The sequence below is a fragment of the Dipodomys ordii genome, unplaced genomic scaffold, assembly GCF_000151885.1.
Source record: "Dipodomys ordii isolate 6190 unplaced genomic scaffold, Dord_2.0 Scaffold65, whole genome shotgun sequence".
Lineage (NCBI taxonomy): Eukaryota > Metazoa > Chordata > Mammalia > Rodentia > Heteromyidae > Dipodomys > Dipodomys ordii.
In genome coordinates this window covers 9176252-9189936 of record NW_012267281.1, presented here as the reverse complement: position 1 = coordinate 9189936, position 13685 = coordinate 9176252, and positions in this window count along the sequence as shown.

The following is a 13685-nucleotide window of genomic DNA, read 5'->3' as shown; positions in this document are numbered from 1 at the left end:
CATATTGTCCCAGGAGGCGACTTGGGGTGGAAAGTACAAAAGTCAGCTGTGCCGGCCAAAATCTGAGGGTGAAATTCTATCCTGCAACCCAGCCCTCCTTCTGGATTTCTGAACTTGAAGCTGGTGGTGGTATTTCAGGTTAGCCACAGTTCTGGGAAGGTGTGAGAAGAGAGTGGGGGAAGGGAGGGAGGGAGGGGACAGAGAGGCCAGGAGGATGCCCTGCAAACTCTGCTGTGGTTCTTTAAGTAGTTGTACAAAGAGGGTTCCATTCCACGTGTCCGTCTACGAGTACAAGACATCTTGATCTATGCCAACCCCTTTCATATTCTCCACCGCCCCACCAATCTCTCTCAACCCCACCCAGCCCCTCGATTTTCCTAGTTCCATTGTCACATATGTACGCTGAATATTAGAGGAGCTTCTTGCTGAATCCGCTAGCCTATAGGAAAGCCATGGCCCCACATCAAAACCCTGTCCTTTTGCTTCATCATCTTAGAACTCTATAGGCTCTTGTTCATCATCATTATGATTTGAAAATCAACATTAGCAAAGACTTAACCTCATTCATTAAATCGTAATGGAGCACCAGACACTGGGCTCTGCAGGCAGAACCTTCGTGGTCCATGCACTTTTCTAAAGCAGTTTGTTTTGCTGAGAGAAATGCTGGTTGGCTGCCTAACAATACTCAATGTATTTTAAAGTACAGCAGCCATTTCTCTGAGTAGTTGTAAAGGCTGCCTTAGGTGCTTTAAAGAATGGGAAGCCTACAGATGATGGCCCAGTACCTGAAGCTCTGGTCTTTTAGCTGTATTTGAAACTGCAACCCTTCCTAAGTCACAATGCTGGGAATTCTAGTGAGCTTTCACAGACCTATTTTGACTACACATTCAGGCCTATATTACATGCCTACATTGTTGTTGTTTTTGTTGGGTTTTTTTTGTAAGTACTTTTATTTGCTTTTTCCAAAATTTCCAAAGGCCACAATCTCAGTGTGGTCCATGAGGCAGCACATTTTTCAATTTTAAAATATTGAATTATATGTAAACCTCAAAAAAGAGAAGAAAAGAAACAGCAGTGTATGTTCTGATCTTTGCTTTAAAAATGCCTAAGCCAATTTATTTTTCAGCTGTTGATTTTTAAAGTAAACCTTTCACCGAGAAGGATGCAGAATGTCAAGAAGCTGAACCCATTAGGTTTGCATTTTCTCAATCTGAAAATGCATGCAAAACAGCACATTTGTAAACGCAGGCCTATGACAGTATATGTAAATGGAATATTTAATAAATGCAAAGCTCCTTTAAAATAGTCTGACGTGTCACACAATATGACCAAAATACCAGTTTATGTTTCTCCCTCTTGCTTCCCTAATGGCCAGTGAATTGTATTGCAGATTTTACAATGCTTGAAGATACTATCATCATCCTATGTATTAAAAAAAACCAAACTGTTGTTTGGTCATTTCTTTGGATTTGGATATTGGGTAGAAAGAATCAGGGATAAAGAAATACCAAAATAATAAATGAGATTGGCAAAAGGCTTATTTATTAGTGGGTATTTTATTCTTTCTATTTCTCATATACATTTGGAAAACAACCAAGCATGTGAGTGTGTGAAATATACAAATATCAATTCCTTTTGGCTTTAGGCTTTCCTACTTTTAGAAAGTAGGAGATGGTAGATAGATAGATAGATAGATAGATAGATAGATAGATAGATAGATAGATAGATAGATAGATAGATAAAAAGCCATATATTTGGATAGATATATAAAGAGCTGTCACTTTCACTGTACTTGTTAAGAGTTAATTTAGAAAAAAGGCCCAAATGATGCTTCTGGTGAAACATTTCTGAATGTGGATCAAAAGCCAGGCTGTCTGCAGCCTCCTGGATGAGGAGGTCTGTGTCACACACTGACCAGAAAAGAAGGAGGATGGTCCATATGGAGGAGTCCAGAAACAGGCTGGAAATTCCCCTGAGGGACTCCACGGGGCCAAACAGCTTGTTGAGTGCTCAGGTGTGGAGAGCAGTGGTTCAGCGGGGAAACCCTACAGAAAACTGAACGAGGCACCTGTGTGTCCGTTGTTAGTCTAGCTGAGAGAATTCTCTCAACCTTTGGCGAGTACGTAGGGAAACTAAGGAGAAATATAAGAGATATATCTTTTTTTAAATCTGTGCATAAATTATTCCAGGATTGCTGAATCAAAATGGTAGGGAAGAGAAGTAACATCAGGTGGAGGAAATACTGATTTATTTGTTTGCTCAGCAAATGTCTATTGAGCATCTACCAACTCTAGGCCTTCCTCAAGCCTTGGGATAAAGTCCCGTCCTTAATGATGCTTACAGTACAGTCAGTAAAACCATGCCTGCCATTATTTGCTATTGCTGGAGTAGAGAAAAGTTATTCATAACTTAATACTAAATGCTAACTTTATGCTTTCCTTTAGAACTGTCCTGACCCTTTGGCTAGTAAAATCAAAGAGATTCCACATTGTGTTTTGCCCACAGATTTATTCAAATTCAGACCTCAAAGCTCTCCAAACTCATCCACTTTCACCAAAGGAGAGGAAAATGAGTATTTTCAAATGCCTACTCGTGAGCTGGGAGCATTGGAAGGTGTCCATTTAATATACAAAATGACATTTATGGCTGGTCGTATTCCACTTCTTATTCCACATAAGGAGATTTCTGATTTCTCTTTAGTAGGATGAATAGATTTTGAAGCTATGCTGGTTTCCTCGTCTGTCCCCCTCCAGCATGAGAATCCATCAAGCTAACCTTATAAACTGGAAGCTTTGTCTGATAACCATCAACTCTTGGTTATTTTAAAGTATCAAGTCTTACAATGACGAAGCAACAAGACATAGCTATCATTTTATTATTGTGAGTGAAATGAATCCTAAGCATTAAGTCTTCTGTTCCATTTGAATTGTTGTGACCGAAATTATCTGATAACAGTAATAGTAATTTATCTATCCACAGACGTCTTTCATGGTATGGTTACTGGCCTGCGGGAAGAATTTGGATTCTCAAGCTAATACCTCTGATCCAAGCTGTGTGCACTATTCTACCATGTTAAAGATTGAATTTCTTCTAATTAGGCACTCCTCCAAAAGAACTCAATTAGCATGAGAACATCATCTGAATCATTTCCAGCTGCTTACTGAGTGCACCTTTTATACAACTTCACTATATTTATGAACTAAGTTTTCTTTTTAGTCACTTTCTGTAATTCTCAGAAGAGTTAAGCGTTACCTGAATTCCAAAGAACAACCTTGGGACAGAAGGGATTTTTAGCAATTTCATTAATAACAAACTCTAGAAAAAGACAAAAGAATCTTTAGAACTGGGGCAAACACTATTGATACAGGAAGTGCCTGTCCTGGGCATTGAGTGGTGGAACAGGAAGTGAGGTCACAAACTTGCACACATGAATGGTGAGTGCCTCATTAAGCCGTTGGGTTTCTTACTACTTATTCCAATGGCTGAGGCTCCCCAAGTTGGAACAATCCACTCTGGAGCTTTTCAGTTATGTATAATGAGCAGTTTTTCAGGAAAATGAAGACTCTTATAGGTAATTTGACAGTAAGGAATCCTGAAGGCTTCCCATCAGTTTACAAAACACCAAAGTCACAGAACTAAATCTTAAATGCCTCATCCTCTCATCTAAAGTTTTCTTGTCACTTATATGCATGTCCAATGGAGGAACATGTGTTGTATCAAAAGCTACTTGACGGGTGGGATCTTTCCCTTGTACTAATCCTGGGTCTACCATGTTGGCTCTGGTTATGCTTCGGGGCCACTGGGCATCTTTGCACCAGCCACCTGAAGCTATGTTTTTTGTCTCCCTAGCAGTGTGATCACATAGAAATCTCTTGTTTGTGGGGTGAGTTTTCCTAGATGTCTCTATGTCTGGTTTGTTTGAAGCTAATGAAAAACTAAAAGGGCTTCTGTTTGTTTGTTTCAGCTTGCCAATGGAGAGAGGAGCAGCTAAGATTCAGCGAGATACTGCATGGATTCCAGGGCAAGACAGCCAGGGTGTGACAGCACCTGTGCATTTCCTTCTATGGCCTCTAACCACCTAACCACCTACCTCCAGACAAGGAAATCAGTTCCCGTTCCACACTGAGCTATCAGTCCCCATTGAACACTTCCAAGATATGCTCAGCCATATAAGGGGTGATCTTTATGAACTGAAAGAGAAAAGTTCGGCTCTCCATTCCCCTGGAGACCTTTGAAAGTGACCCGCTGCTTTTCAGGGCATTGTTTAATCCTGGCCAGATGGTAGAATACATTCTGTACCTGATGGAGCCAGGCTTCTTTTCAGCTGCTTTCTGGGTTATTCCAGATTCATGTTCAAAAGCTGCTCGGCTGGTCCAGCTATTTGGTGTGTTGGTCAGTGGGGGTGAGCGCATTATGCTAAAATAGTGCTAGCTTAGCTGAATTTTAAGAAGTTATTTATAGTCACAGAATGTGTGGAGTATTCCTTCCACTGGACATATACATCCGAGGCAGGATGTTGCTTTCAAAACATTTTTTTTACAGTTATTTAAAGAGAATCCTTTTTTTTTTTGGTCCCTTAAATATTCATCTTTAGCTGATCTGTCTCCATCAATTTAACACTTTTAAGGGATACGGGGCCTCCCCGCCATCCGACGGGGGGACTGCTCATCTCCTATCCCACTGCATCGGTGGCTTCTTGGCCTCCACCTGGGATGTTAACCAGATTATTTTTCTATCACTCTTGTCCACACTGAATCTGCTGAGTCCTGTATCTCTAAACTGCCTAGGCCACTCTCACAGCCTGACTCTCTCTATTATCGGCAGCCACAGCATGCATATGTTTATTTAGTCGCCAGTCCCTGGGGGGAGCCTCTCTCTATGCCCTTCCTTGAGTAATAAAACCTCTGGATTTTCCCTCTTCAGTGACATCTCCGCTAAGGCTCATCTTTGCAGGTCTGTTTGCAGTGGTACAGAGTGCATTCTCACAACAGTAACATGCCTTGGCCTGCTTTGAATTCTGGCACAGGACAATACGATTATTTTATGCATGCTTGCCTTGTGTCTCCTGGCTGGTTTCAATGGCTCTGCATCTCTCCTTGCAGTTTTCTGTAAGCACGGTGGCTCACACGCTGTTGGAGAATGTGCTGCCTCCTTCAGTCCAAATCCCAGCCTATTAGTTTCGGAGGAACATTCTGGCACCAACCCCTTGGTTAAGGCAATAGAAACAATATCTAAATTGCCAATATTCAGGTAGTTCTGTTAGCCACCCTATACTAAGTAGTACATTCCTGTTTGAACACTGAACCCTTTTCTATGGGTGATATCAGAGGAGAATTACAGCTTGGATGTTGAAGTGTGCTAGTGAACTGCACATCACATCCCAAGGACCAGCCTAGACCAGGAAAGGAAGGGCAGGGGTAGGCAGAGCAACTGTTTTTAACCTCCAAAATGTACACCTCATCTTTCCTTCCTAGTTGACTCTGTAAGATTGCACACTCATCCCAATATTGTTTTTAAATTAGTTATTCTCTTTTCTTACATTTTACAGACCTGCTGACTGCTTGCTGTAAGTTGTAAAGGGCCAGTGGTGCAGAGACTGTACTGTTAATCCAGTTGTATACACTTCCAGGAAAGAGAGCAATTGATGAGGTCAAGATCTCAGACGTGATTTTGTTTCCTTTAGCAGATAAAGCTTCTCAGGAACAAACAAACCATTTATCACTGTGATTTGCCCTGGAGAGGCAAATGTGTTAAGCATAGGGAGCTTTCGTGGACGAAACCTTTGAAGCAGTCTTGCCTTACATTGGCAACAGATTCCCTGCAAGGAGCTTGGCTTCTTCTTACTATTAATTAGGGATGATTTGCCCTTAGACTTGGGAAAGGGGCAAGTCAAAGCCCTGACAAATCTTTATCAGGATCCTCGTTTTAGAAGTAGAGCAAAAAAAGAGGCACAAGGCGGTCAGACAGGTCATCCGAGCATTTCCTCAGTGCCTTGAGATGTGAGCGTGATTAAGTGTTCCCGCAACACTACACAGGAGAGGACAGGAAAAGAGCTTGGTGGGCTAGCTTGACACTTGAATGAAAAGATCCCAGAAAAACCTTCATTGAAGTGGGACATGAAACTGACTGGTACCAATCATACTCACTCAAAAACAAAAACAAAAACAGAATATGCATTCAATTATCTAATATATTTCCCACCATGAAACTGTTATATAAATGGCATTTTCCCAAGCATCTTGAAGGGAAAAAAATACCAAGAAATATAAAATTGACCTAGTAGAGAAACATTGTATATTAATAGTAGAACTGAGAGTGTTCAAAGCAGCAAGCCATGAAGTTCTGGTGCCCGATGTAATTACTGGGGCATAGTAGATGTTCAATAAATTAGTTATTCATTAGTTGCTCACTCTCCAAGCCCCAAAGTACATTCTTCTGGAGTGTGTGTGTGTGTGTGTGTGTGTGTGTGTGTGTGTATGTTTTATTTACTTGGCTAAACTTGATACAAGTAGGTTTTAAGAAGGTAAGTTTTGAATTATAGTAAGTTTTAAAAATTGCTTTGGGGCTGGGAAGTTGGCTCAGTGGTAGAGTGCTTGCCTTGCATGCCCTGGGTTCAATTCCTCAGCACCACTTTTTTTTCTGGCAGAAAAAAGCCAGAAGTGGTGCTGTGGCTCAAGTGGTAGGGCACTAACCTTGAACTGAAGAGCTGAGGGACAGCACCCAGGCCCAGAGTTCAGCCCCCACAACCGACAAAAAAATTGCTTTAACCTTCAATTTTTAAGTTACTTTGGCTTCAAAAAACTTGCAAATACAGTAAGAAAATGTCTATATACCCTTTTCTGAGCTTCAAATATTATCAAATGATTATCAAATGATATGGCTCCCATCTGTAATGCTAGCTACACAACAGGTGGAGATTAGGAAGATCATAATTGGAGGCCATTGTGAGAAGGAAAGAAAGAAAGAAAGAAAGAAAGAAAGAAAGGAAGGAAGGAAGCAACCATTTCAACCAATAAACTGAGTGTGGAGGCACACACCTGTCATCTCAGCTGCAGGAGAGGATTAAATAGGAGGAATCACAATTCAAGCTGACCCCAGACAACAATGTGAGACTTTATCTGAAAAGTAACTATAGCAAAAACGGGCAGCAGATGTGGCTTAAGTGATAGAGTACCTGGCCAGTGAATTTGAAGTCCTGAGTTCAAACTCCATTAGCACTGAAAGAAGATAAAAGAAACAACTGTTACCACCCTTACATAATTATAGAAATATTGTCAAAGGTAGGAAATTAACATTGTTACATACTTATCTACCGACCCTATCCAGATTTGCCCAGTTGTCTACTGCTGGCCATTTTCCAATCTAGGATCCAATCCAGGATAGACATTAATGGCCCTGTTTCCTCACCTCAGTGCCAATCTGAATTAGTTCTTACTTTGTGCTTCATGACCTTGATACTTTTAGATATCTATATTGGCCCATATTAATTTATATTAATGTACAAAAGAGCTTCTTTGTGCTCTTTTCATCTCACCATGTGATGTGTTTTGATCAAACTCACCCCCCCTCTATAACTCTTTCTTATCTCCCATAGCCCACTTTTTAAAAATAATTTTAATGGGTTTCATTATTTTCATACATGCATATGAAATCCTTCAAATAAAATCACCTCTTATCACCCTGTTTTTTCACCCTCTCCCACCATGGTCTCCATGATACATTTGCACCATTTTTTTAATTGTTAGGTGTCCATTCTGAATATGAAAGACAGCATACAATATCTGTGACACTGATATTCTTGAAGAGGATTGATTAATTTGGATTGGTCTGATATACCTTCTTAAATAAGGTCAGGTTGTATCTTCTTTTGGCACAAATGCCACAGAAACCATGGTGTGTTGTCCTTAGTAGGAGGTTCTGTAGTGCCTTCATATGAATGATATTAGCTTTGATCATTTGGTGACAGTGGTATCGGGCAGGGTTCTCTATTAAAAGGTTATTATTTCCCCCCTATAATTAATCAGTTTCTTATGAGGATGTACTTTGAGGTTGTACAAATATCTTATTTCTCATTATACTTTGCCCACTAATTGTGGCATTCATAACGCTTGCCTACAATTACTACTGTGGTGTTTGCCAAATGGCAGTTTTCTATTTCCATCATTCTTCCTACATCGATCAGGTGAAATTATGCTGCAAAAAAATTCTCCTATACTATTTATCCATTGAAGTGAACTAAGGAATTGGTATTTCATGGAGGCAGAGTGTAAGCCAGTATCTCACAGGAAGCAGAGTAAGCACTTTGGAAGAAAGGATGACCTGGCTGTTTGGAAGAAACAAAGACCAGAAGCTAAGCCTTCCATTAGAAGTGTTATTCGCTGGAAGGAGAAAATGAAGCCCCCGCCCCACCTTTTTTTATTTAACAGTTTCTGAGAAGGCAGAAACACAATTAAAGAGATGTTCAAAGATGGGCATCTTGGATAAAATGGATGTCGGAAGGTTGGCAATGAGCACACAGTATATGAAGAAGACAGGTGGGCTGGAGAAGGATGGGTTCATTCATGGAGAAGAGGGTGATTCCTCCTGACAATTCGTGCAAGAAGAATGGGACTCTGATCGTGACTAGGTGGTTAAAAGTGCTCGAGACTCTGCAGTAGGATTGATTCAACTGGGTAAAGCATCCATGAGACAATGTGCTGAAATCTAAGAAAGCAATAGCTGTAAATGTTGGATGGTAAATCCTTCCTAAAATCAATCATAGAGGGCATTAACCCTTTATAGCTTGAGGCTATCTTAACTAGAGAGATTCATGGACTCTTGATTAGTTGGGTAAGACAAAAACTGGTCATGAAAATGTTTAGCTACTTACCAAATCTTCTACATTATTGTCAGAGAAGAAAGGAAGTACCCACACTCTGCACATACTTCTCCTCCTTCTCCACTCCCAAAGCACCCATCAAAGGGAACATACTGCGTACTTACCACCTTCTCAAAGTGATCAGGTGGACACAGTGAATTGAAGGGTGCATTTCAGGTGTTTGTTCTATCTTCTCTAGTTGCTCTTCCCAAAGAATGTGTTTTTGAGCAGTTCTTGGGTAGCTCTCCCAATATCATAATAGTGTCAAAGTATTTTTCAAATAATGGCTATGGGACAAACTGAAATAATTTCCTTTGTTCTCTGGCTGCTAAGGGGAATGATGGCCTTTGTGAATCCTGACCTGGGCTTCATATTGGTCCAGAACATTCACTTGTTTCACTGGGAACTCTTGCAGGGTGACTAAGCCTGTGTGACAAACAGCAGTGACCTAGAGTAGCAATTCTCTCCTTCTTCAAATCCTTAATGGAGGGCTTGCCCTAACTATAACAGGCAATAGAAGAACCTGTCTCTCCAATTAGCATGTGGTAGCAAGAAGATCCTTCAAGAAAGTCTATAAGAAAGCCTTCCAAATTTCCTTTTTTTTTTTGCCAGTCCTGGGAATTGAACTTAGGGTCTGAGCACTGTCCCTGAGCTTCATTTGCTCAAGGATAGTACTCTACCACTTGAACCACAGTGCCACTTCTGGATTTTTCTGTTTATATGGTACTGAGGAATCCAACTCAGGGCTTCAGGCATGCTAGACAAGCACTCTACCACTAAACCACATTCCCACTCCCACCCCCAAATTTCCCTTTGAGAATACAATACTTTGATTCATGTGGGAGGAATGTCAGGACATCAACTTAAGATCTCAAGCAGAAGGAAGAGTGAGCTTTCCTACCACTGAAACTTCCAGCGACTGAATTTTCCTTTTCCTATTGGGGACAAAATGCTATCAAAGTTTGATGATCTGTGTTCAAACCCCAGGATCACCATTTGCCTCAGACAAATCATCAGGTCTACACTCCTTTTCTCAAAAAACAACATGGTGCTTGGTTAGCATTCTATGCCTGGCAGCCATGATTAATGTGATTGATGAATCTGGACATTTCACAGTAGTATCCTGATGTTCCTTGGCTTATAATTTCTTTTTTTTTTCATGATCTCTCATCTTAACCTTCTTGTACAACTACCAGGGACTTGAATTCTGGTTTTCTCAGGAAATTAGATAATGTCTACTAGCAACAATGTAATGAATGTTATTAAGATGCTACTTAAAATGTCATAATATTATATGCAAGTATCATCAATCAAAAACTAAAGAAAAGCTTGACAAAACTACTTCTTGTACCACTCAAATGAATTTTACCTAGCTGTCATTTTTATACATTCATTTAACTTTTGGTTAATTCACTTCTGTCTTGGGAGAATTGTCCTGGATGGCTACACTATAATCCTACCTAATGCTTTTATTTTCACAAGTGTAGTTTAGTTTCAATTATTTTTGATAATTCTTAATAGCTTATATTATCCAAATAATGATGACCTAGTATGATGAGACGTTAGTAAAGATCACTGTTATTAAGTCTTGCTAAGAAGTGGGGTATTCACTGCCAAACGTTTTAATAAGAATTACTAAGTTACGAGGCTACAGGAAAGGTGGGGCAGGACTCTAAAGCACATTGTAAATACAGAAGACTGTTAGAGGCAGTAGATACCAGAAGATCTAAGAAAGCAAGTTGGTAGACCGAAAGTATTGTTAAAGGACGCTAGGTGCCAAGAATCCCACAGAATTTCTATGAAAGAAAATGTTTCGTTAATTAGTAACTGTGATCCTCTTACACTAAGGGTAAGTTTTTTTCCCTTACCTATAAGGTTGAATGAATGAATGAGTGTGTGTGTGTGTGTGTGTGTGTGAGAGAGAGAGAGAGAGAGAGAGAGAGAGAGATCATGTTTATGGTTCCTCTAATTACACATGGAAGAGCAGAGCAAAGATGGAAAGTCAAAGAACTAAAGAACATTCACCATTGAGCAGAACTTTTTTTTAAAATTCTTTAAGTAGTTGTACAAAGGGATTTCAATGAAACATGTCAATTGGTGGGTACAACCCGTCTTGTTCTATGTCACTTCTTCTGTCATTTTTCCTGTGCCCCTCTTTGGGTTTGAATTCCGGGCCTGGGCTCTGTCTCTGAGCTTCTTTGGCTCAAGTACAACATTCTAGCACCTGAGCCACAGCTCTACTTTCTGCTTTTTTGGTACTTTTCATGAAGATAAGAGTTCCCCAAACTGCTTCAGACTGTGATCCTTAGATTTCAGCTTCCAGAGTAGCTACTAGTAGTATGTCACACTGGTACCCAGCTTGGTCTGAATATTTTTCAAGATTCTACTGACATATCTTCCTTGCCAGTAAATTTCTCTTGGAGCTTAGAGAAAGAATTCATAGGCATGGTCATTAGTCCTATTAGTATTCAGAATGGTTCTGGGTGAAAACTAAGACGTGTTCATCTATCGCTTCATAATCTCCCTAGGGAAAATAATGTGTGGCTAGGTAGTGTTGCATCTGAACATGCCCACTGAGCCCTGGAAGAGAAAAGACTTACATTGGGCAGGTTGAAAGCAGTACCGTTTCCTTCATTTTACTCCATGTGAACCTCCTGGTGGGTGGTAGAGTGATTAAAACTTTCTGTGCCTTGGTTTATTTCCATGCTGGTTTGCAAGTCAGCTATAGCATTTCTACATTCCTTATAATTTACGTGTTTATTACACACTTTACAAGGCACTTGAGTAATATGATAGCAGACTTGAAAGTGGTATTGTATATATAGAAACTCTATTAGTAAAAATTACTAAGTAGTGTTATTTGTTTATAGTCAAAGGAGTTTAGTTTATAAACAAGATGGGAGACTCTTGTGGGCATAATGATTTAATTAGCAATTTGAGGGTGTTTTTCTTGTTTTGCTGCATGACATTTCCACCAAATTCATTGGACAAACTTATGGTAATCCATCACATTCCCCCCTTCCCCCTCCTGCTGGGAACTAGGTATTTTGGATTGGGACACCTGAGCTTTCTATGGGTTTATAAAGTCTCCATTATGATATGTCTTAAAATCACAGTATTACAGAATACTGATCAAAAAGTTCAGAGACAGTACCCAGATCCTGAGTTCAAGCCCCACAACCAACACCAACACCAAAAAAAAACCCAAAAATATTGATTGAGTCAACACAATCATCATATGGAGTGTGAAGGCTATTGCCACTACAGTGGTCCTTCAGTATCCAAAGTGATTGGTTCCAAGACTCCCTCTCCCCAAATCCACGGATTTCCAATCCCTTCATATAAAAAGCATTTTATCTATTTATTTTACATAACATGCATTTGCATTTTATATAGGTGTATATTTAAAATCATTTCTAGATAACTTTTAATACCTAATGCATTCCCTTCAAGCTATGTGAACATGCTGTACTGTTTAAGGAATAATGAGAAGGACAAAGTTGGTACATGTAATTTCATCTTCAGTAAAAGGGAAGTTTTTCATTAGTGTTGAGCCATGGATGGTTGAACTCATAGATGCAGAAGACATCAACATGGAAGGATATCTGTATATCACTCACTCCATTGTTAGCAAGTAGATTAACCTGAGCCTTGGTTTATTTATCTCACTGTGCATTCCTCTCAAAGCCCAAAGTTCCAACCAAAAACTTTCAGCAACACTGTCAGGTTCCAACTTCCATGAAGTAACTAGAATGTTGAATGGTCTTCTCATTTGACTCTTACTCTCTGGCAATCTAGACTGCCATTACCTTGGCAGAAATTAAATTAAGAAGAGGACCTAACTACAGACAGTCTTTATCACATTGATATATCAATTTTCCATGGCTTTTTATACAGGAGAGGTTTTCTGTAGGCCATTACTATTAACGATATATATGGAAGACTATCTTATGTGCATGAAAATTAAATTGCTGGAATTATAACTTTCATAAACACAAGATAGTCTTCCATATATGTCATTAATGATGGTTTACAGAAAACTTCTCATGTATAAAAAGCCATGAAAGATTGATATATAAGTGTGATAAAGATTCTTCCACCAGATAGGAATTATATCTGAGAGCTAAAATTCGCTGTGGGAAATGGGAAAACAAGGGCTGCTTTTGCAGCCTTTTAGGAGTATCTGATTGTGTCCTAAAACTCATAACTATTTTCCTCTAGTATACCTGGCACATAGAAAGCACTCAATAGAAATACATTGAATAAATAAGCCGAATGAATGTGTTTCCCCCTTTATTGCTGATCAATAGCTCTCCTGAGTGAATGAATTCCTACCCTAAGGTACTTTCAGTAATTGAGGAATCATGCCACTCACTGCTCTGGCAGTCAGAAACGTTTCCAAGTCCACAGAGCAGCAGGCAATTGGATATATTGTTGTTGATTTTTTTTTAACATCTTGGAAAATCAATAGACTTATATTGTTTCTGGTCATTTAAGTCACCTCAGAGGCCATTTTCTCTATAAACTGATCTCATTTGGCAAGGTTTAGAGAGACCTCATTTACAGTTCGGTGAACTTCAGTATGAACGGCATCTTCTGAAGACTCGGCTAACTTAAGAAATTATTTTTCCAGATTGAAAGAAAGTATATAGACATGCATGTTAACTTAATGAGCTGTTTTCCAAAGCTTCTCTTTCATCAAGAGCAAACTGAACACTAATAGAAAATGAGGTTACTGGGCTGGGAAGGTGGCTCAGTGGTAGAGTGCTTGCCTTGCATGCATGAGGCCCTGGGTTCGATTCCTCAGCACCACATAAGCAAAAAAAAA